Raw genomic sequence first — 22,354 nt, forward strand, 5'->3', positions numbered from 1 at the left:
AGCAAAGAGTTGACTCATTGGAAAAGACCCTGATGCTGGGAGGGATTGGGGGCAGGAGGAGAAGGGGACAACAAAGGATGAGATGGCTGGATGGCATCACCGACTCGACGGATGTGAGTTTGGGTGGACTCTGGGAGTTGGTGATGGACAGGGAGGCCTGGCATTATGCGCTTCATGGGGTGGCAAAGAGTCGGACATGACTGAGCAACTGAACTGTGATACTCAGATTAGGGACTTCTCAGGTAAAGAAACTGCCTGCTAATACAGGAGACATAAGAGACACTGGTTGGAATATCCCCTGGAGAAGGGTGTGGCAACCCTTTCCAGTATCATTACCTGGAGATTCCCATGGACAGAGGAGCCTGGAGGGCTACTGTCCACAGGATCGCAAAAAGTCAGACATGACTAAAGCCATTTAACACACACACATGCAGATACTCAGATTAGGACAGCATTTGACTTCTCACGCAGCCTTTTCTCAAACTAGAGATTGTGGACTCCTGCAGGTGCAAATATACATTTCCTCATGCAAAGGAGCTGGGGAGGACACTATGATTTCTCTACTTAAGGAAACTGCATTGTATCACTCTGCAAAAATGAAGCCCCTTGGAGAGATCTGGATATCAGCAGTTATAAACAGTGTCCAATGCCTGGATGGAAGAGGGAGGAGCAGTTTTTTGGGAGATAGCATTTTGGGTGGACCCTGAGGTTGGGCAGGAATTCTCCTTGTTTCTGACAGAAGCTCCATCAGTGCTAAGCACATATGGTGAATGAAACCAAGAAGAACGAATCTCCATTAGCAATTACCAAGCTGATTTTAGCACTGAAAATGGTTTTCAGCCTGGGGAAACAAATCAGAATATGAAAGCATGTAAGAAAGTTACTTACACAGTAAACAAGGACCTAATTTAATGAATACAAGTGTAAATGCCTTCCCTCCAATGCTCACATACCATTTTTCCTATAACAGTTTGACAATATTGTGATTTTTCATAGTTTATTTAAAAAATCCATAGTTATAGTGTGAATTATTTGCAGGTTTTGTATTTACGATTCTCCATACTGTTCAAGCTTAGTAGAAATTAGTGCATGCAGTTCTTGAAGATCTCTGATATTTGTGCCCTTTTGATGGCTAATGAAAAAAAAGGATATTTCATCCACTGTTGTGTGAATCTGTATCATCCATAGAAATGTACTGTTAATGTTGTGCTAAAATGAGGAAATAGGACACCTAGTAGGCCTTTGAGAGTTGAGTTATTAACACTTTTTATTGGACTATTTTAATGTTTTTTATATATATTACAAATGAAAAAAATTGAGTTTCCGTAAGTACTGTGAAAAATGTGTTAAAAATAACTCAGTGATATTGCTATCAACACTAAAAAATGGTAAGTTTATTTTAAAATTGTACTGGTTTCATAAAGAAAGAAATAAAAAAACAATAGACTGGAAATCGGAAAGCAAAAAGGCTCTTTTACTAAAAGGAACAAAAGACTGTTAGAAAAACATTTCATTTTTATGCTGAACAGTTTTTTCTATAGATGTCATCTTTCTTTTTTCTTTCTCCAGTAACCAAACTAACTTTTATAATACAAAAGAATAAGGAAGGCATGCCTACCTTTGCTCCAGGGTAATAGAGAATTGATACCAATGCAGGTTAAATGGCCTGAGTCCTGTGGCTCAGCTGGGGACATGCATCACTCATTTTGGTCCAGTTGTACTGTGTCTGTGTTGAAGAGGAAGGATGTGCAGAGTCTGAAAATAGAGACACATTTGGTTTTGATAGTACAGTCCGCAGCTAATTTTAACGGAAGCATGTCTGTCTTTTGCAGAGTTAACAGCAAACCATGGTTTCCACCAAGCTCCTTTGACAATACATCCTTGTGATTTTGATTACTTTGGTGAAAAACTTCCCAGAAAACTAGTACACGTTAAGTAATCATCATGATAGGTACCCTCTGCTTGCAGTAAAATATATGAATGTGTCCAGTTCCTCTCTCATCCATTAAAATGGAAGCCAGGGAGAGATGCAATGCAAATTTCATTCATCAAATGTGGTTGTTACAAGGGTTTCAGAAGAATGTAGTCCAGGACTTATGATACTTTATTTGGGTCTCCTTTTTCTCATTTGTTCTAGAAAAAAAAAGTTCCATAATTCATAGTAAATGCTACAGAAACTTTGGCATTTATGGAGTGGTTTCAAGATACAGAATGCTGGGTTGGGAGCCATTTCTTCCTTCCAATATTTTTTCTACATTTTTTTTACCACTGTGTAATAGATAATGTGTATATATACCTTATAAATTTTTGCTTTAGCAAAGTATTATTCACTAATTATTTCTGTGTGTGTGCAAGAGCTAACTGCATGCACATGCTCACACACATGTACATATACATAGAGATAAGTAGTACACAGTACCCTGACTTATTGCAAAAGGAACACACACACACACACACACACATTAACCAGCACCAAGGTCAAGAAAGAGACAACAGGCAGCATCAGAAGCTTCCACAGTGCCTGCTTCCAACCACCAACCCCATCTTTTCTGGAGGTACTCATTCTACCATTATCCCAACACAAATAAATTTTGCTTGTTATACAGTTATATAAAGAATACATGCAAGAATACAGTTGTATAAGAATACATAATTTTACACGGGGTTTCCTACATTCAAGATTTTCTTTGGGAGGGCCATTCATGTGGTCAGGTGTGCCATTCATTCATTCACTGTACTGCAGTATGATGTATCGTTACACGGGCGCACCAGTGTGCTCTTACCCCTTTTACTGTTGTAAACAATAAAATTGCTTCCAATTCAGGATCTTTTGAATAACACTTTAGGATTATAAATAGAGAAAGAATGCCATGAACATTCTTGCACATGTGTTTTGGTGATTCTGTGTATGCACTTTGGGGAGTGGGTATATACTTGAGGGTGAAATTGCTTAGTCATGGGATGTATATAAGTTTGTGCTCAGTCACTCATGGGCTATAGCCCACCAGGCTCCTCTGTCTATGGGAATTTCCAGGCAAGAATAATGGAGCGAGCAGCTTTTTGACATTTCCTCCCCCAGGGATCTTCCCAACCCAGGGACCAAACCTGCATCTCTGGTGTCCCCTGCTTTGGCAGGCAGATTCTTTACTACTGAGCCAGGTGGGAAGTCCCATATATGTTCTACTTGAGTAGATAATGCTAACATGCTTTTTCAAAGTGGTTAAAATACTTTTTACTCCCACCATCAGTTACTGAGCTTTTTAGTTTTCAACATCTTTACAAACGCATTGTCAACTTTACCATTTTAACCCTTGAGGTAGTCTTGGGGGATAACTTATTACCTTTCACAGTTTTAATTTTCACTGTGTTAAAGAAGATGAGCCCATTTTGAGATTTTTTATATGACACTTGGATATCTCTTCTGAGTTGACAATTCACGTCTATTGCCTTTTTTAAATTGGGTTGTATATAATTTTCCTGTGAATTTTAGAATTCTTTCTGTATTCTGGATGTGAGCTGTTTGACAAACGTTTACATGTATTGAAAATAATTTCTCCTATTCTTTGTCTACCTTTTATTTTATATTTTAAAATAATTTATTTATTTGACCACATCAGGTCTTAGTTACAGCATGTGAAATCTTTTTTTTCTTTTTTTGCCCTTATCAACAAAGTTTATTAAGTATAGATAAATAGGCTCACTGATACATCATCAATCTTTCATTGTGGTGTATGGGCTTAGTTGCCTGGGGCATGTGTAATCTTAGTTACTTGACCAGGGATTGAAACCAAATTGGAAGGCAGATTCCCAACCACTGGACCACCAGGGAAGTCCCTGGCTTTCTTTTGGATTCTGAGTTTAATGTAGCCCATTTTATAAATTTTACTGGATAGTTATTGCATTTGTATCCTGTTTAAGATATCTCTACTTATTCCGAGGTCAGAGTAGCTATTCCCTGATGTTTTCTTTTGGATGATTTATTGGTGTAATATTCACTTTATAGCTACATTCCAGCTGGAATTAATTATTGTGCATGAACTTAATGTTCCCATGCTCTATCTAATGTACTCTGTGCCATTGACTGAAAAAAAATCATCTTTCCTCACTTCTCTGTTTTTACAGGTCTATCATGAATTGTGGAAAAGGAAATGGCAACCCAACACAGTATCTTTGCCAGGAGAATTCCTGGTGGGCCACTGTCCATGGGGTCGCAAAGAATTGGACACGACTGATGGCCTAACACTCCATGAATTGAGTAACCATAGATGTGTGAGAAGAGTTCTGGATTCTCTACTTGGTTGCATTCATCTGTTTTTGTCTTTATCTCTTCTTGCATTAATATCACTGTCTTAATTGCCCTCCTCCAGAGGCTCTTCCCAACCCAGGGATTGAACCCTAGTCACTTACCTCTCTTGCATTGCAGGCAGATTCTTTAACACTGAGCCAATGGGGAAACCCATTGTCTAGTTAAGTATTATAACATTAACTAAGGCTTGATAGTCGGGGAAAGATTTCTTTTGACTTTGTTCTATCAATACTTATTCAAGGGACTTCCTGGTGGTCCAGCACTCCCAATGCAGGGGGCCAGGGTTCAATTCCTGATCATGGAACTAGATCCCTTATGTAGCAGCCAAAAGACCTGGCATTCCACAGCTAAGAACCGGCACAGCCAAATAAATAAATAAATATTGATAATAAAACTTATTCAAGGTATTTTTTCCTATTCTTAGCCTTTTACAGTTCTATATGCATTTTGAATCAGTATGTAAATTTTGACTAAAAAGTATCTATGGAGGCTTTTGCACATTGACTCTGCAGATTAGGGGCTTCCGTGATGGCTCAGTTATGAAAGAATCTGCCTGCAATGTAGGAAACCCCAGTTAGATTCCTGGGTGGGGAAGATCCACTAAAGAAGGAATAGGCTACCCACTCCAGTATTATTGGGTTTTCCTTGTGGTTCAGTTGGTAAAGAATCTGCCTGCAATGTGGAAGACCTGGGTTTGATGCCTGGGTTGGGAAGATACCCTGGAGGAGGGAAAAGTTACCTACTCCAGTATTCTGGCCTGGAGAATTCCATGGGGTTGCAAAGCATCGGACATGACTGAGCGACTTTCACTTTCACTTTCTGCAGATTATCGCAGGGAAAAATTGACATCTTTGCAGCATCAGTTATTCCAATATATGAACAGTATTTCATCCATTTATGCATTTAAAAAATTTCTCATGGTACTCTTTTATCAGTTTCACAGTTGTAGTCTAGCATGTGTTTCTTTAGATTTATTCCTAGGTGTTTCAATTTTATGCTGCTGTAAATGTCATTTAAAAATCACTTTGTAACACTTCATTGCTATGGTATATTACAAGTATATAGAAATGCATAGATTTTTATGTATTGATTTGGTAACCAGAAAAACTTGCTAAATTTTCTCCCTGATTCTAATATTTTTTCTAAGATCCTTCTAGACTTTATTCATGAATATGTATTTGTGTGTGCATATATATTGAACATATTTTGTGAGAATAATGAGTTGGTTTGTTTTTTTGTTTTTTTTACATTCCTTATACTGGTTTTAGTTTAAAGTTTTTTTCTTGCCTTGTGGACAGGCTGGGCCCTCGGTTTTATGTTGTATAGAGGTGGTGATAGCTGGAAGCTTGTGTCATTCCTAGATTCAAAAAGACAGATTTCAACACCTGACCATTAGATATAATGGTTGATGTAGTTTTCTGTAAATGCCTTTTATCACAAAGGTCAGCATGCTTTTCCCTTCAAGGCCAGAGAGTAAATATTTTAGACTTTGTGGGCCAAGTACAGTTTCTATCACACTTTATTTCTGTTTCTCCTCTTCTTCCTTCCCCTCTCTTTTTTTAATAACCAATCAAATCTTATAAATCATTCTTAGTTTTCTGGCCATATGTATACAGCAAATATGTCTTTGAATGAGTGGAAATAATCTAAAAACTCCAGGTTTTAATTGTTTTTCTTTTCTTCTTGAGAATATGATAAACCTTATTTAAATATTTCTAAATTGAAGTATAGCTGGTTTACAATATTGTGTTAGTTTCAGGTATACAGCAAAGTGAGTCAGCTATAATACATATATATATTATATATATATATTTCATATTATTTTCCACTGTGATTTATCACAGGATATTGAATATAGTTTTCTGTGCTATTTAGTAAGACCTTCTTGTTTATCTAATTTATGTATAGTTGTGTGTTTCTGCTAATCCCATACTCCTAAATGGTTCCTCCTCACCACCTTTCCCCTTTGGTAACTATAAGTTTATTTTCTATATCTAAGAGTCTGCTTTAAGGGCTTCCCTAGTGGCTCAGATGGTAAAGAATCTGCCTGCAATGTCAGAGACCTAGGTCTGATCCCTGGGTTGGGAAGATCACCTGGAGAAGGGAGTGGCTACCCACTCCAGAATTCTGGCCTGGAGAATTCCATGAACAGAGGAGCCTGGGGCAGGCTACAGTCCATAGGGTTGCAAAGAGTCAGACATGACTGAGTAACTTTCACTTTATGAGTCTGTTTCTTAAATAAATTCTTCCATACTAGTTTTTAGATTCTGCATACAAGTGATATCATATTTGTCTTTCTCTATCTGACTGACTTCATTCCCTATGATAATCTCTAGGTTCATACATTGCAATGCTGCAAATGGCATTATTTCATTCTTTATGGTGGCTAAGTAATGTCCTGCTTTAGAATTAATAAAGTCCTCTACTATTTCCATTGTCCAGATCGTCTAAACAATGTAGAATTCTAGGAATCTTAACAACCATGATGAAATCTGTACTATTTCCTTTAAATCTACTGAGATGAATAGAGAATTTGACTCCCTTATGCACAGAAATTTTGCACGTTTTCCAAATTCCTGTTCTTTAACACTTAATATCATGGCAAAGCTTTTTCTTTTTGGTGGATTTTTAAGTTGGTTGTTAAGAGATCAGAAGCACTGACAGACTTTATTTTCTTGGGCTACAAAATCACTATGGATGGTGACTGCAGTCAAGAAATCAAAAGACACTTGCTCCTTGGAAGAAAAGCTACGACAAACCTAGACAACATGTTAAAAAGCAGAGAATTACTTTGTCGATGAAGGTCCATCTAGTCAAAGCTATAGTTTTTCCAGTAGTCATATACGGATATAAGAGTTGAACAATAAAGAAGGTTGGGTGCCAAAGAATTGATGCCTTCGAACTGTGGTGCTGGAGAGGACTCTTGAGAGTTCCTTGGACAGTATGGAGATCAAACCAGTCAATCCTAAAGGAGATCAAGCCTGAATATTCATTGGAAGGACTGATGCTGAAGCTGAAGCTCAATACTTTTGCCTCCTTACGCGAAGAGCTGACTCCAAAAGACCCTGATGCTGGGAAAGATTGAAGGCGGGAGCAGAAGGGGACAACAGAGGATGAGATGGTTGGATGGCATTACTGACTCAATGGACATGAGTTTGAGAAACTCTGAGAGATAGAGAAGGACAGGGAAGCCTGGCATGCTACAATCCATGGGGTCCCAAAGAGTCAGACGTGACTCAGCAACTGAACAACAACAACAAAAGAGATCAGAATGGAGGTTGACAGAGGATCAGGGAAATGGGAACAGTTCTGTGGCTCTTGTAGTGGCCCCAACATAAGACCCAAATGACAGGGGTGGGAGGAAGAAGGCCCAGGCTCATCCTGGGCTTAAGGAATTCAATTTATTTCTAGGCTTCCTCCTCTAGCTCTCTCTTCTTGCTATTTCTCTTTTAAGAGCTTTATATACACGTGTGCGTTAGGCTGGGCAGCCTGGGTCTCAATCTAGCCCTGAGGCAGCTGATGTCATGGGATAGGTGTGGTTCTAGAACAGAAAAGCTAGCTGTGAGGTTTGTATATGTCAATATAGATTGTGCTGTGCTTAGTCGCTCAGTTATGTCCGATTCTTTGTGACCCCATGGACTGTAGCCCACCTGGCTCCTCTGCCCATGGGGATTCTCCAGGCCAGGATACTGGAATGGTTTGCCATTTCCTTCTTCAAGGGATCTTCCCAACCCAGGGATTGAATCCAGGTCTCCCACATTGCAGGCGGATTCTTTATCATCTGAGCCACCAGGGAAGCCCCATTATGGATTACACATCTAGAACCTTGACCCCAGGTTGGCTTGGCTGTGAAGAGGAATATTTACAGGTGACTGTCATGGCTAAATAATACAAGATTTTCAAGTAAACTCCACAAGCTGTGCTCAGCTTTGGCTGATAGGATCATGATGCTACAGACACACCAAGAACAGGTACCATTTATGGAGCACTTATGAGCTGATATGTCTGGGGCTTATTTGGCAGACAATAACCATTGCTTTTCATTTGTTTGTTTTAACATTTATGTATATATTTGTCTGCACCAGGCCTTCGTTGCCGTGCGCAAGATCTTTAGTTGTGGCGTGTAGGATCTAGTTCCCTAACCAGGGATCAAACTGGGGCCCACTGCATTGGGAACATGGCAACTTAGCCACTGGACCACCAGGGAAGTCTCGATATGACCACTGTTAACCTTTCCAACAGCACTTGGAAGGGATATTGTTACTGTACAAATATAGATAAGAAGATAGGGGATCCATGGGTGAAGCTCCCAGAGCAAAGACCAAGGCCAGGATGAACCCAAGCTTGCCCTCCTGCAAAGTCACATGCAACTTGCCCTTGCAGTCCAAGGACTAACTGAGGGTCACACAATCATTTCCTTATAAACCAGCTTGTGACACCCAGCTGTGCCTGGGGTACAAGACCTGTGTTCTAATTCAGCGAAAATCAGGGAAAAGAAATTCACTGTGTCTATCAATCCAGCAGCCATGCCCTTCAGGTCCTCATCCTGTTGGATTGACTGGGAGATGAGTGTGTCAATGGCTAAGCTGACCTGAGTCCTCTTCTCTGCCCCTGGTATGCCTCCCTCAGCTGTGTTGGCTGTCTTCTGTGGTGCTAGGGGTCCCTGAAAACAGCACCCACAAAACCCATAGGGACCATGCATGTGACCCAGCTTGGGACTATTCAGATTTACAACCAATATTGGGTGAACTCAACTTCATTATATCTACTCTCCTATATTCCCATGAGCAGTTTTTCAATATTTGGCTTCTTTTGTAGGCTCGACACTTGTAGACTGGTGCCAATGTGTTTTTTAATACACGCTAAAATCACTCAATTTGATCCCAAGGCTAATGCTTCCCCAAAGAGGATGATTTATGGAGATTTGAGAAGAAATGAGTAACATTTCCTATGGTCTGTGCTGTGTTCTCAAAATGTGTGTCTGAAAATACTCATTCAGGTATACTGCTTACTTGAAGAATGACTTCATATTGCTTTGAACTAAAATATCTTTTATCTTCAGAGTCTAGTTGAAAGAATAAAGAGAAGGAGAAGCGTCAGATGGGGAACTGGTAGGTCCCATTAAATTGAAAATTAATGGCGATGAATTCATGGGATGTTGTTGACAACATCAAATAATCTTTCTCCAAAGCAGAGAGAAAGAAAAAACAAATCAGAAATTCCTTGGGCACTGTTTCATATTTGAAATCCACACACACAGGTTTATTTTTCAGATAAATTTATCACTTCTCCATCTTTCTTTTTGGAATGACTTCTAATGAGCTTTATTTCCAATAAATGGTTCTGGGATAAGTTGCTAATCTTAATAAAGGGAACATCACCATGCAGACCTTCTGTGCAGGGAGCTCTGGTCCTCCTGTCCGATGTCTGAGTCGCTCTTTTTCATGCGGTGTTATTTAGATCCTCCAGCAGAGCGGCCTCATGTCAAGGCCATCCAGGAGGGATCAGAACAACATAGTGGAATGACTACACCCTAGAGGCCTATGTTGCTTCTGCCCAGGGGTCAGGAGTACAGCCGGTATAACAGCGAAGCTCAAGGATGCTTCCAGATGCAGTATCATTCACTATTCTAATGCCAGAGCCTGCCACTCAACTTCAGTGTTGACCTCTTATGTTTCAAAGAACGGAGATGTTTAAAATAGAACCAGGAAGTGACTTTGGGTCATTGGTGTGGACACACAATGTTACTTTCATTTGTTACAACGATTCTATGAGTGTTATTGTATTTGTAAAAACAGATGAGGGCAGAATATACAAAATAAATAAGAGGCTTGAGCTGTAAGGAATGTCTTCTTTGTCCGGGGAAAAATGTTTCAAAGATGTATAGGATGCAGCAATATCCGTGGTTCTAAACCAAACCCTGCTAATAAATTCTGATATTCACCTCTTGCCTTTCAAGGTTCATTGTGCTATAATGGGCTAGAGAGACTTTTCTAAGTAGTATTGTTGTTTAGTTGATAGGTTGTTTCCAACTCTTTTGTGACCCCGAGGACTGTAACCTACCAGGCTCCCCTATCCATGGGGATTCTCCAGGCAAGAATACTGGAGTGGGTTGTCATTTCCTCCTCCAGAGGATCTTCCCAACCCAGGGATTGAACCCATGTCTCCTCCAGTGGCTTGCAGGTTCTTTACCATTTGAGCCACCAGGGAAGCCATAGGAACTTGCAAATACTGTTTGCAAAAGCTATTTTTTTTTCCCTTCAGACTAAGCAAAAACTGTGGCTTTGTGGAAGAAAAACATTTAGAAATATATGAAACAAATAAGATGTATCCCCTGCCAAATCTCACTTTCTAGATGAGTTTTTAAAACATTAACCAGAATATTTTCTGTTTTTACTAACACACACGCACACACACACACACACACACGTATTCATGCATAAACACACACAGTGACACTCATGCACGCAAACACTGCCTGGAAAGATCTAAAAAAAGACGGGAGTGGTTTTGTTCTTTTGCTGCAACTACAATAAATTATGCAGTTTATATCAAATGAATATAAGGCTATCTTGATTTGTGATATAGTGTTGGGAATTTGGTTGGCATAAACTGTGATCTTGGAGCCCAGCTTAACCTAGGCACTGATAGATTAAATATTCTGAATTCATACCATGAGCAAGGATTGGAAAGCTTCCAGCATTATGGAAATTCATAACAATGTAGATTTTAGCACCCAAGGCCAGAAGTTACTACGCCTATAATCACTGAAATAATAAGAATTGAAATAACAAATAAAACTATAGCCACTCACTCCAGCATTCTCGCTAGAAAATTCCATGGATAGAGAGCCTGTTGGGCTACAGTTCATGAGGTGGCAAAGAGTCGGATATCACTGAGTATGCATGCACATATGTATAACTGAATAACTTTGCTGTACAGCAGAAATTAACTCAACATTGTAAATCAACTATACTTCAATAAAATAAATTATAAAATAGATCAATAGAGACTTCCCTAGTGGTTCAGTGGTTAAAAATCTGCCTTGCAGTTCAGGGGATGTGGGTTTGATCCCTAGTTAGGGAACTAAGATCCCACATGCCTTGGGGCAACTAAGCCAGCACTACAACTACTGAGCCCAAGTGCCACATCTAGAGAGTCCTCCCACAATGAAAGATCCCCCATGACACAATTAAGGCCCAATGCAGCCAATATATAAATATTTTAAAAGAATACCTTATTAAAAAATAAAGTAAATCAATAAAATATACACTCTGGAGTTTCCCAGCTGGAATTCAAATTCTGACTCAAACTGACTACCACCTGGACTAAGCAAGTTAGTTTAGGAAACAGGGTTGGGTAGATGCTAAATTGAAGAGTGTTGGTAAAGTGCTGTGTGCAGGGCACAGCTAACGCTCAGTGACTGTGGCTACTCTATCATCATAAAGGAGGATGGATCCTACAGTTCACTGCTTCTTCTGCAATCCAGAGAGACGGAAGGTGTCAGTAAAGGCTAGTGAAAAAAAAATCCCAAGTGAGAACATAAAGAGTGTGTGCTCAGTCACTGAGTTGTGTCTGACTCTTTGCAACCCCATGGACTATAGCCTGCCAGGCTCCTATGTCCATGGAAGTTTCCAGGCAAGAACACAAGAGTGGGTTGCCATTTCCTCCTCCAGGGGATCTTCCCAACCCAGGGATCAAACCAGCACTTCTTGCATTGGCAGGTGGACTCTTTACCACCAAGCCACCTGGGAAGCCAGGAGAACAGAAGTCCGTATTTGCTAACAGGCATGCCTGGCTAGGGGAAAGCAGAAGGCTGCAGAAAGGAGAGGGCTTGATGGTGGGGTGTCAGAGGGGAGATGCAGAGGAAGAGCTGTGAGAGGCCTCTCTGCTGTTAGTATTTTTGTGTTCATATTTGTCATTGTGGGCCATGTGCATCTCCTTCCAGACCAGACGAGCAGTGAGACAGAGAAGAGAGTGAGCACTGCTGATGGAATAATCTCACATCTCGAGGGTATTAGCTAATTTGCAAAGAGCAGCTTTCAAATCCTGTTTCAGGTGAAAGCGCTACTTGTTTTGGAACCAGAGGGGTTCAATATAGTGTTTAAGATTTGTTGTGGGAGGGATGAATGGGAAGAACACTATTCACCCAGGAATGTGGCTCCTTCCATGACTGGGGCTTTAGAAACGGAGCGTTCAATTTTTCACAGGAGTGAGACAAAGCTGGATGTGCAGAGGGCCAGGCATGACTGACTTCAGAAAGATTGCCTTTGATGGGAAAGCCTGTCTGGTGTGTTAAGGAGAAGGTGAAGTGAGGTTAGTGGAGGCAAAGAATAAAAATGAGCTTTCACGTTTTATGACATTTTAGTGCCAGGGCTGAAATGGATCAGAAATGACACATTCTTTTTTTGTGACATCTGAGGGTTTGGATCATTTCCTTCTAACCTACATCCTCTCTTTACTCAAGAGTCAAACCTGACCTTCTGCACACAGCCCTGCAGGCTCTGTAAATATGCCTATTGTTAGTAATAATTATGTTCAATCTCACGGAGGACCGATAATGCTAGTTAGATTATGTGTTAAGTACTCATGTCATGATTTTTTTTAAAAATCTACACAAATATCATAGAATTGGTAAATTGAAATATTATTCTCATTTGACCCATAAGTAAGCAGCCTCAGAGAGGATAAGAGATTTGCTCAAGGTCGCACAGCTTGAGTGTGATAAAACTATGATTCAAAACTCAAGTTTTAACCTCTTATCTTCGGTAAAGTATTCAGACTGTTGCGTGATACACTAAAAATTAATCTTGGGCTGTTTTAGGCAACCAATTAGAAAATTTTCAGCTTCCTAAATTCATAATTCTGTGGAATTATCAGACTCTTTAGTCCTCTTTAGCCTGTTTCTTGGTGTTAGCTAAAAAACCGAGGGCATGTAAATTGGTTAACAGCAGTGCTCTAGTTTTAATTTCGTCTCTGCTGTCCCTAATTCTGTGATCCTAAACAAGTACTTTTACTTCTCTGAGTTTCAGAGAAGTACCTATAAAAGAAGAAGAAGAATTTCTCTCACACTGGGCTGCTATTGGGATTAAGTAGGGACATATAGTGCCTCAAACATAGTGAATACTTACCAAATATTAGTTATAAGGGATATCCTAGTTCTTCTTAGTGCTTTATCGAAGACCAGTAGTCACACAATTTTATGTCTCAATAGCATTAACCAGTATACAACCCTAGGATGACACTGGTCTCTCCCTTGGAAGACTGTTAGGGTAAAAAGAATGTACAGGCAACTTGCAAAAAGAAAAATATGAATAGTCAATAAACATGCAAAGATGATCAAAATCACTAAAATTCAAGGGGACTTCCCTGGTGGTCCAGTGGTTAAGAATCCACCTTCCAGTGCAGGAAACTAGGGGTCCATCCCTGGTCCAGAAAGTTCCCACATACTGTGGAGCAACTAAGTCCATGTACCACAACTAGAGAGCCTGTGTGTTGCAACTGCAGAGCCTGTGCTCTCTGGAACCCACTAGCCACAACTAATGCGAAGCCCATGAGCTGCAAAGAAGAGCTCATGTGCTGCAACTAAGACCCAATGAAGCCAAAAAGTTAAATTAATTAATGTGTGCAGTGCTTAGTCATTCAGTCATGTCTGACTCTTTGCGACCCCATGGATTGTAGCCCGCCAGGCTCCTCTGTCCATGGGGAGTCTCCAGGCAAGAATACAGGAGTGGGTTGCCTTGCCCTCCTCCATGGGATCTTCCCAACTCAGGGATTGAACCCAGGTCTCCCACATTGCAGGTAGATTCTTTATCATCTGAGCCACCAGAGAATTAATTGATTTTTTAAAAGTCATTAAAATTCTAAAAAAATAATTAAGATCATGGGTGTGAAATAATATAATATCAAATATTGGCTGGCTGTGAGAAATTGGGGGATAGTAACTGAATTGCCATAGTTACAGCAGAGGGCCATTTGGAAGTATTGATTAAAATTAAAAATTGGTGAGCCTTCTGACCCTGATATTAAACATTAAAAAAAAAATCTCAAGATACTATTTCACACACACACATGTCTTTTGCAGTATATTTTGGGTTAGTGAAAAGTTGGAAATAAGTTTAAGTGTCCATCACACTGTTACATCTCCATGGAGTACTTTGCAGAAATTTTTTTAAAAAAGAAGAGTTATCAATACTGAGATCAAAAGAATTCCTAATACACGTTCCGTAGCTCTAAAACCCTACATTAAATAACTCATACAGTATGAGTTATTTATACTGTATGAGTTATTTATACCACAAAAACATTATGAATTTTAATTCCTACCTTTGGTTAAATGCTTTAGGAAAACCTCAGAAAAAGATCTGAATGGCTCTACACCAAACTGATCCCGTAGCTACATCGGGGAATAGAGAAGGGGGATGGAGTGATAGTCCAGGGAAAATTAGTTTCTCTGTAGTGTTTCAATTCTTTTATATATATGTATACAAGAAACATGTCTCAGTCTGTTCAGGTTATTATAACAGAGTACCATAGCTTTGGTGACTCATAGAACAGTAGCAATGTATTGCTCACAGTGCTGGAGGCTGAGTGTGCAGATTCAGTGTCTGGTGAGAGTGTGCTTACTTTTTCACAGCTGTCTTTTCCTTATAACACTATATGGTGGAAGGGGCAAGGGATCTCTCTGGGGTCTCCTTTATAAGGGCACTAAACCTGTTTGTGGGGGGCATCACTCTCATGACCTAGTCACTTCCCAAAGGCCCTACCTCCTAATATCATCATCTTAGAAGTTGGGCTTCAATAATAAAATTCAGGGGAACACAAACATTCGGTTCGTAACAGGATGTTTAATAAAATTTACTTATGTGATCAAATAGCGTTAAGAATATCATTCAGGGCACTTCCCTGGTGGTCCAGTGGTTAGGAGTTTACCTTCCAATGTAGGGGGGTGTGGGTTGGATCCCTGGTTGGGGAGCTAAGATCCCACATGCCTTGAGGCCAAAAAAACAAAACATAAAACAGAAGCAGAAGCAGTATTGTAACAAATTCAATAAGAATTTAAAAAATGGTCCACATAAGGGTTTCTCTGGAGTTGTTGTTTTGTTGTTATTCAGTAGTGTCTGACTCTTTGTGACCCCATGGACTGCAGCATGCCAGGCTTCCCTGTCCTTCATTATCTCTCAGAGTTTGTTCAAACTAATGTCCATTGAGTCAATGATGCCATCCAACCATCTTATTCTCTGTTGTCCCCTTCTCCTCCTGCCCTCAGTCTTTCCCAGCATCAGGGTCTTTTCCTATGAGTCAGCTCTTCACAACAGGTGGCCAAAGTATTGGAGCTTTAGCTTTAGCATCAGTCCTTCCAATAACTATTCAGGGTTGATTTCCTTTAGGATTGACTGGTTGGATCTCCTTGTGGTCCAAGGGACTCTCAAGAGTCTTCTCCAACACCAAATTTCAAAGCATCAATTCTTTGGCACTCAGCCTTCTTTTTGGTCCAACTCTCACATCCGTACATGACTACTGGAAAAACCATAGCTTTGACTAGATGGACTTTTGTTGGCAAAGTAATAGCTCTGCTTTTTAATACAGTGTCTGGGTTTGTCATAGCTTTTCTTCCAAGGAGCAAGCATTTTTCAATTTCATGGCTGCAGTTACCATCCTCAATGATTTTGAAGCCTCCTAAAATAAAGTCTGTCACTGTTTCCATTTTTTTTTTTTTTTTTGCCATCTATTTGGTTCAAAATTGGGAAAGGAGTACGTCAAGGCTGTATACTGTCACCTTGCTTATTTAACTTATATGCAGAGTACATCTTGCAGAATGCCAGACTCGATGACGCACAAACCAGAATTAAGATTGCAGGGACAAATATCAATAACTTCAGATATGCAGATGACACTGCCCTTACGGCAGAAAGCTAAGAGGAACTAAAGAGCCTCTTGATGAAATTGAAAGAGCAGAGTGAAAAAGCTGGCTTAAAACTCAACATTCAAAAAACTAAGATCATGGCACCCAGTCCCATCACCTCGCAGCAAATAGATGGGGAAACAATGGAATGTCTTGCAGATCCAGGGATTGAACCCAGGTCTCCTGCATTGCAGGCAGATTCTTCACTGTCTGAGCCACCACGTAAGCCCACCCCTGATCTCTGGGCATCTACAAATCCCCACCCATTCTTCAGTTGCTATCAGAAACTCACTTTTTTGCAAAAAAAAAAAATGTCACTTATTCAAGTTCAAAATGCACGTCTCCTCTGAATTCTTTCTTCCAGCAGCTGTGTGTACTTAAGGAAGTTATCGATTGTAAGGCTGAAAATCCCAGGGGAGTAAGTATCAGCAATTGGGGTCAGACAGTGCTTCTGTAAATTCTTGTGTGACCTCAGGTGTGCTATTTAATACCTCTGGTCCTCAGTCTTGTGTATCTGTGAAATGGGTGTAAAAGAAATATTTCCCTCCGTGCTTAAATGTGTTAACTTTAGGAGAGACTGTTGACTGAAAAAAGATGCACAATGTAAGAGTTTCAAGTTAAGTTTTATTTGGGGGCAAAATGAGGACTGCAGCCCAGGAGACAGTACGTCAGATAGCTCTGAGAGACTGCTCTGAAGAGGCAGTGGGGGAAGGTCGATAGAATTGATTTTGGTGAAATTGGAGTTCAATGCAATCAAGCACTTATTTTATAATGTTTTCAGCTAGTCACGAGGAGCTGATGTCACCAAAAAGGGATTTAGTGCTTTTCCAAATTTGAGGAAATGCAAAGATTGGGATGATGAAATCAGTTCCTGAAAATATCTAACTATCCAAAGACCTGTTCCACCAATTTCCCTGGAGCACAGAATGACTTTTTCTCCACCTTGAATTCCCTTCAGGATGTGTTAAAAGGTCAGCAGCTGCAGCATTGCAGCAGATGGCAAATGCCCTTGGCAAGACTTAGAAAAGACTCAGTGGGCAGTAAATGTTAGCGGTATCATCATTAGAATAAGCTCTTTTGCTAGAACATAAGACCTTTGAGAGCAGAATCTCTGTGTCTTGGCTTTTGCACTTCCTGAACTTAAGTTGACTAGGCACAAGGCAGGCATTCCCTGAACAGATGGGAGGCTTTTCATTGCTAGTTCCTCTGGGTGGAAAAAGAATGTTCTATTAGCCAACAGCGACAAAGGATCTTAATTCCATCTCCCTGTCCTGGTGGATTACCAATGCAATACATAAGCAGGAAGAGAAAGAAAGGAAGAAAAGTAATTCTGATGGATTGGATTTCCTGGGCCAAGGCATTTCTTGGTTGCAGTGGTATTGGATGTTTCATTTTCTTTCCAGTAGTCATAAAACAATGACTCTATGTTCACTGAGAATTTCCCTATAGGACCCTCTGGCAAGCTCATCAGTTTCCCAGCTGGCTGCCCACAAGGGACAGACATTTCCCATCACTTTAATCCAGGTTCAAAGAGACATCTGGGGTCACTGTGGAGAGGAGTGTTGCCTGAGAAGGGAGGCAAGACATTTTTTATCTCAGGGCCACCTGCACTTACTTGTTGTCAACAGCACATCAGCCTCAGGGTCCCAATGACAGGGGTCCATGTATCTCACTGCATCTGTGAAGCAGCCAAGAAAGGGCATTAAAGTATGTGGCCACCTTGTTGCATTAACTCACGTTCTAAGAGGTGTTATTCCTGGCTCAGCTACTCCCTTAGACATGATTTCAGGATCCTTGCTTCCTTGTCTGCAGGTGAAGGCCAGGAATGATCACTCATCCAACGCCCTAAACATTTTTCATTCTCAACACCCTCAGAAGAGAGCAGAGCCCAACAGAAAGAACGAAGACTCCTTTTCTCAGGACTTCCCTGGTGGTCCAGTGGCTAAGACTCTGCATTCCCAATGCAGAGGACTTGGGTTCCATCCCTAGTCAGGAACTAGATCCTACATGCCACAGCTAAGAGTTTGCATGCTGCGATTAAAGATCCCTCAGCCCCATGCCACAGCTAAGATTCAGCACAGCCAATTAAATAAATAAAAATAATAAAAAAGAAAGAAAGACTCTGGCCAGGTCTCAGTCAATGAAAAGCCAGGGTCTCTGTTTTCTATAATAGCCCCCTCCTCAACTTCCTTCTCTCTATAAATGCATTCCCTGCCTTTGCTGTGCAGGGTTTTACATGTGGTTCATCGTGATTACAGACCCAAAATGCAATTTTCTTCTGATCCTGAATAAAGCCATCTTTGCTGGGGAAATATCTGGCAGTTTTAGGTCAGATATTTTTGTTTTAGGTCATCAAATATATTTATATACATTTATTATATGTGTGCAGAATTAATTTAGGAAGATGCAGTCTCTGAAATATGTTTCTAATCCCAACTTTTAAAAAAGAAAATCTCTCTCTATTTTTCTATTTTTCCCCTCACTGCATGGCATGCGGGCTCTTAGTTCCCCAACCAGGAATTGAACCGTTGCCTCCTGCAGTGGAAATGTAGTCTTCACCACTGCACCACCAAGTAAGTCCCTCTAATCCCAATTTTTGTGAACCCCAAAGAAGCCTTTGTAACAGTTTGAATTTAACTGCACTCAGGAGAATTGGGGGGCTAATTTTGTTAATGTCAGTTTTAGGAAACTCAAAGATAGTTTAAGCATAAAAGATGTCTTGGTAGTTTTATTATTCTGAATCTTAGATGTTAGCTTCCTCAATGATTCTGATGGTCCTGTGTTTCCTAGGTATGCAGAGTCCTGACTGTTCCTGTAAAGGCTCCTCTGAATCTGTTCTGCCAGGAGGCTGGGCTGATCTGAGCTCCCAGACAGGTAGAACCAGTGAAGAACCACTGCAATTTTTATTATTTTTATTTATTTATTTACTTATGTTTGGCTGTGCTGGGTGGTTGCTGCTGTGAAGGCTTTTCTCTAGTTGCCAGGCTCAAGGCTACTCTCTAGTTACAATGGTGGGCTTCTCACTCCAGTGGATTCTTTTGTGGCAGAGCACAGGCTCTAGAACAAGAGGGGTCAGTAGTTGCAGTTCCTGGGCTCTCTAGAGCACAGGATCAATAGCTGTGGTGCACGAGCTTAGTTGCCCTGCAGCCTGTGGGATCTTCCCAGATCTGAGATTGAGCCCATGTCTCCTGCATTGGCAGGTGGATTCTTTGTCATTGAGCCACCTGGGAAGCCCCCACCTCTGTACTTTGAACAATTGCTGGGACCTCTGATGAGACCATCATCATAAACTCTGTTGCCACCCAGCAGGTTGATACAACATTGAAAAAAGGTTCAATAGAATTTTGTCAGTGACTTCGGAAGGTGAAAAAAGCAGAGTGGGAAATTATAATACCTATCTAAGAATTCTACCTATTTTTCATTCAACTAGAAGAAATCAAGATTTGTAACGGTATAGGATAAGTTGCAAAATAAATGCCTAATACAATGACTTAGGCTCTCTCTTTTCATGATATTTCACAGATAAAATACATTTACTCTCTGAAATATTCTCTGTTTGTTCTTCCCAATAATGATTTCAAGTTTGAAGAACTGGGGAATTTCATTAAAAATAGAAAAAATGGGATTTATTTTTTTTGGACAGAAAATATTTCCAAACCATGACTTCTCAACCTACTTGCAATCTCAGATATTTTTCAGCCATCCTGAATTTGACTTTTGTAGGAAAATGACAGTGAATCAACACTCAGTGGAAAAAAAGAGATGCCTAATTAGATTCACTTGATTCAAGTAGAATTTCAGTCAAGGCATTCTTTGGGAAGAATGTTTATGTTCCCAAATACTACTCTAGAAGCCAGCTTTACTTCAGTAAAAGCCTTACGGTCAGGTCAGTTCTTGTAATAATCAAATGAAATATGCAATCAGAGTATATTTATGGACAGCTTTTTAGCTGAGTCCTTTTTAAGTAGACCTGACCTGCATTTTACAGTTTTATCTGTTGGGAAAGTGGAACAGATTTAAATGCACACATAACTTCTACAAAGCTACCATTTTCATCTCTCCTTTCTCACACAGGAGGCTCATAATTTTCTCAAGCCAAGTACGATTTCTAATGCAAAATTGGATTTCCCCACGACCCTAAATCTAGCTGCAGAGGGCTACAAAACGTCACAACTTCAAGGGGAAAAGACAGACTTTGATTCACTCTACACTCTAATAGCACAATAAGCTCAAACAGAAACTATATAGGGCTGCAAAATTCTTCTGTATGATACTCGAATGAGGGACATTTGTCAAAAATCTCTCTCACACACACTGAAATTGTATACACTAAAAGATATATATATGGATTTATTTATCTGTTTTATTTTCAGCTGTGCCAGATCTTCATTGCTTTTTCTAGTTGTGGTGAGTAGAGGCTACTCTTCATTGTGGTCCACAGGACTTCTCATTGCAATGCCTTTTATTGCTACAGAGAAAGGGCTATAGTCCATGGGCTTCAGTAGTTGCTGTCATATGGGCTTAGTTGCTCCGAGGCATGTGGGATCCTCCCCAACCAGGGATCAATCCTGAGTCCCTTGCCTTGGTAGGCTGATTTTTAACCACTAGACTACCAGGGAAGCCCGAAAAGCTATATTTTTAAATTATTTTGCTGCTGTTGTTGCTCAGTCACTAAGTCATGTCTGACCTTTTGCACCCCCATGGACTGTAGCATGCCAGGCTTCCCTGTCCTCCACTGTCTCCTGGAGTTTGCTCAGATTCTTGCCCACTGAGTCAGTGATGCTATCTAACCATATCATCATCTGTTACCCACTTCTCTTGCCCTCAGTCTTTACCAGCCTCAGGGTCTTTTCCAGTGAGTTGGCTCTTCACATTAGGTGGCCAAAATATTGGAGCTTCAGTTTCAGCATCAGTCCTTCCAATGACTTTGCAGGGTTGATTTCCTTTAGGATTGACTGGTTTGATCTTGCTTGATCTTGCTTGACTTGTTTGTCCCTTGCTGTCCAAGGGACTCTCGAGCGTCTTATACTAAAAACTATATTTTTAAACTATTTTACAGTATGTAAACTGCCAATAGCATCATTGTAACACTTATTCAATGTCTACACTCTCTCTCCCAAAAAACCCACAATGCCTCTTCAAAGACTTTCCCATCAGAATCAACAGTGATTTTTCTCTTTACCTTGAAAATTTTCTATTCTGAGCGGCTGCTTATCATCATAGTTGATCCTAGAACTTGCAACAAATTCTCTCAAGAAGAGAAGATTAAAAAACAAAAAGGTGTTTAATCCAAAATGAACCACTCTCAACCAAGATTACTGTGTATTTATCATTTGAAACAATTTAATTCCCCTCAACCAGCGCTGATTGATCGCCTGTGAAGTTTCCCACTGTGTTGGATAAAGATGAAATATAGTCACATAAAGGTCAGTTGAGCCTTTGGATTTGTGAGTTTATAGTTTTCATTATGTTTAGACATTTTGGGAGATACTATTTCTTCAGATATCTTTTTTTTCTCCTTACCTCTCTGTCTTCACATTAAGCTGCTTGGCGTCATGCCAGCATTCACGGATGCTCTCATCCTCTGTTTTGGGGGATTATTTTTCCCTCTGTTTCATTTTGAATAATTTCTTTTTATTTTTATTATATTTATTATTTGTTTATCTATTTGGCTACTCTGAGTCTTAGTTGCTGGGTTCTTAGTACACTGGGTTCTCTGTGAACTCTTAGTTGTGACATTTAGGATCTAGTTCTCTGGCCAGGGATCAAACCTGGGTCCTCTGCATTAAAGGCATGGAATGTTAGCCCTGGACGACCAGAAAAGTCCCCTAAAGATTTTCTACTGTTGTGCATTAAAGTTCAATAGTCTTTTTCTCTTGCAAAATCTAATCATTGTTAATCTCTTCCAGTATATTTTTCTCCTAAGACTGTTAAGGAATTGGTCTTATAGAGCCCTCATTTGGACCTTATTCTAGTTAAAGATCCCTGCCTCTGGCAGTGAAGATTCTTTTTTTTCCTTTGGATTTGCACAGCCAATAACAAAATGGATGCTAAGACAAACAAGCTTTATTCGATGGTCAGAGAATGGAACTTAGTTTGGAAACCAGCTTCTTGTGTGGGGTACAGGTGGCAGTCATAGCCAG

The sequence above is a fragment of the Bison bison genome, unplaced genomic scaffold, assembly GCF_000754665.1.
Source record: "Bison bison bison isolate TAMUID 2011002044 unplaced genomic scaffold, Bison_UMD1.0 scf7180017864160, whole genome shotgun sequence".
Taxonomy (NCBI): domain Eukaryota; kingdom Metazoa; phylum Chordata; class Mammalia; order Artiodactyla; family Bovidae; genus Bison; species Bison bison.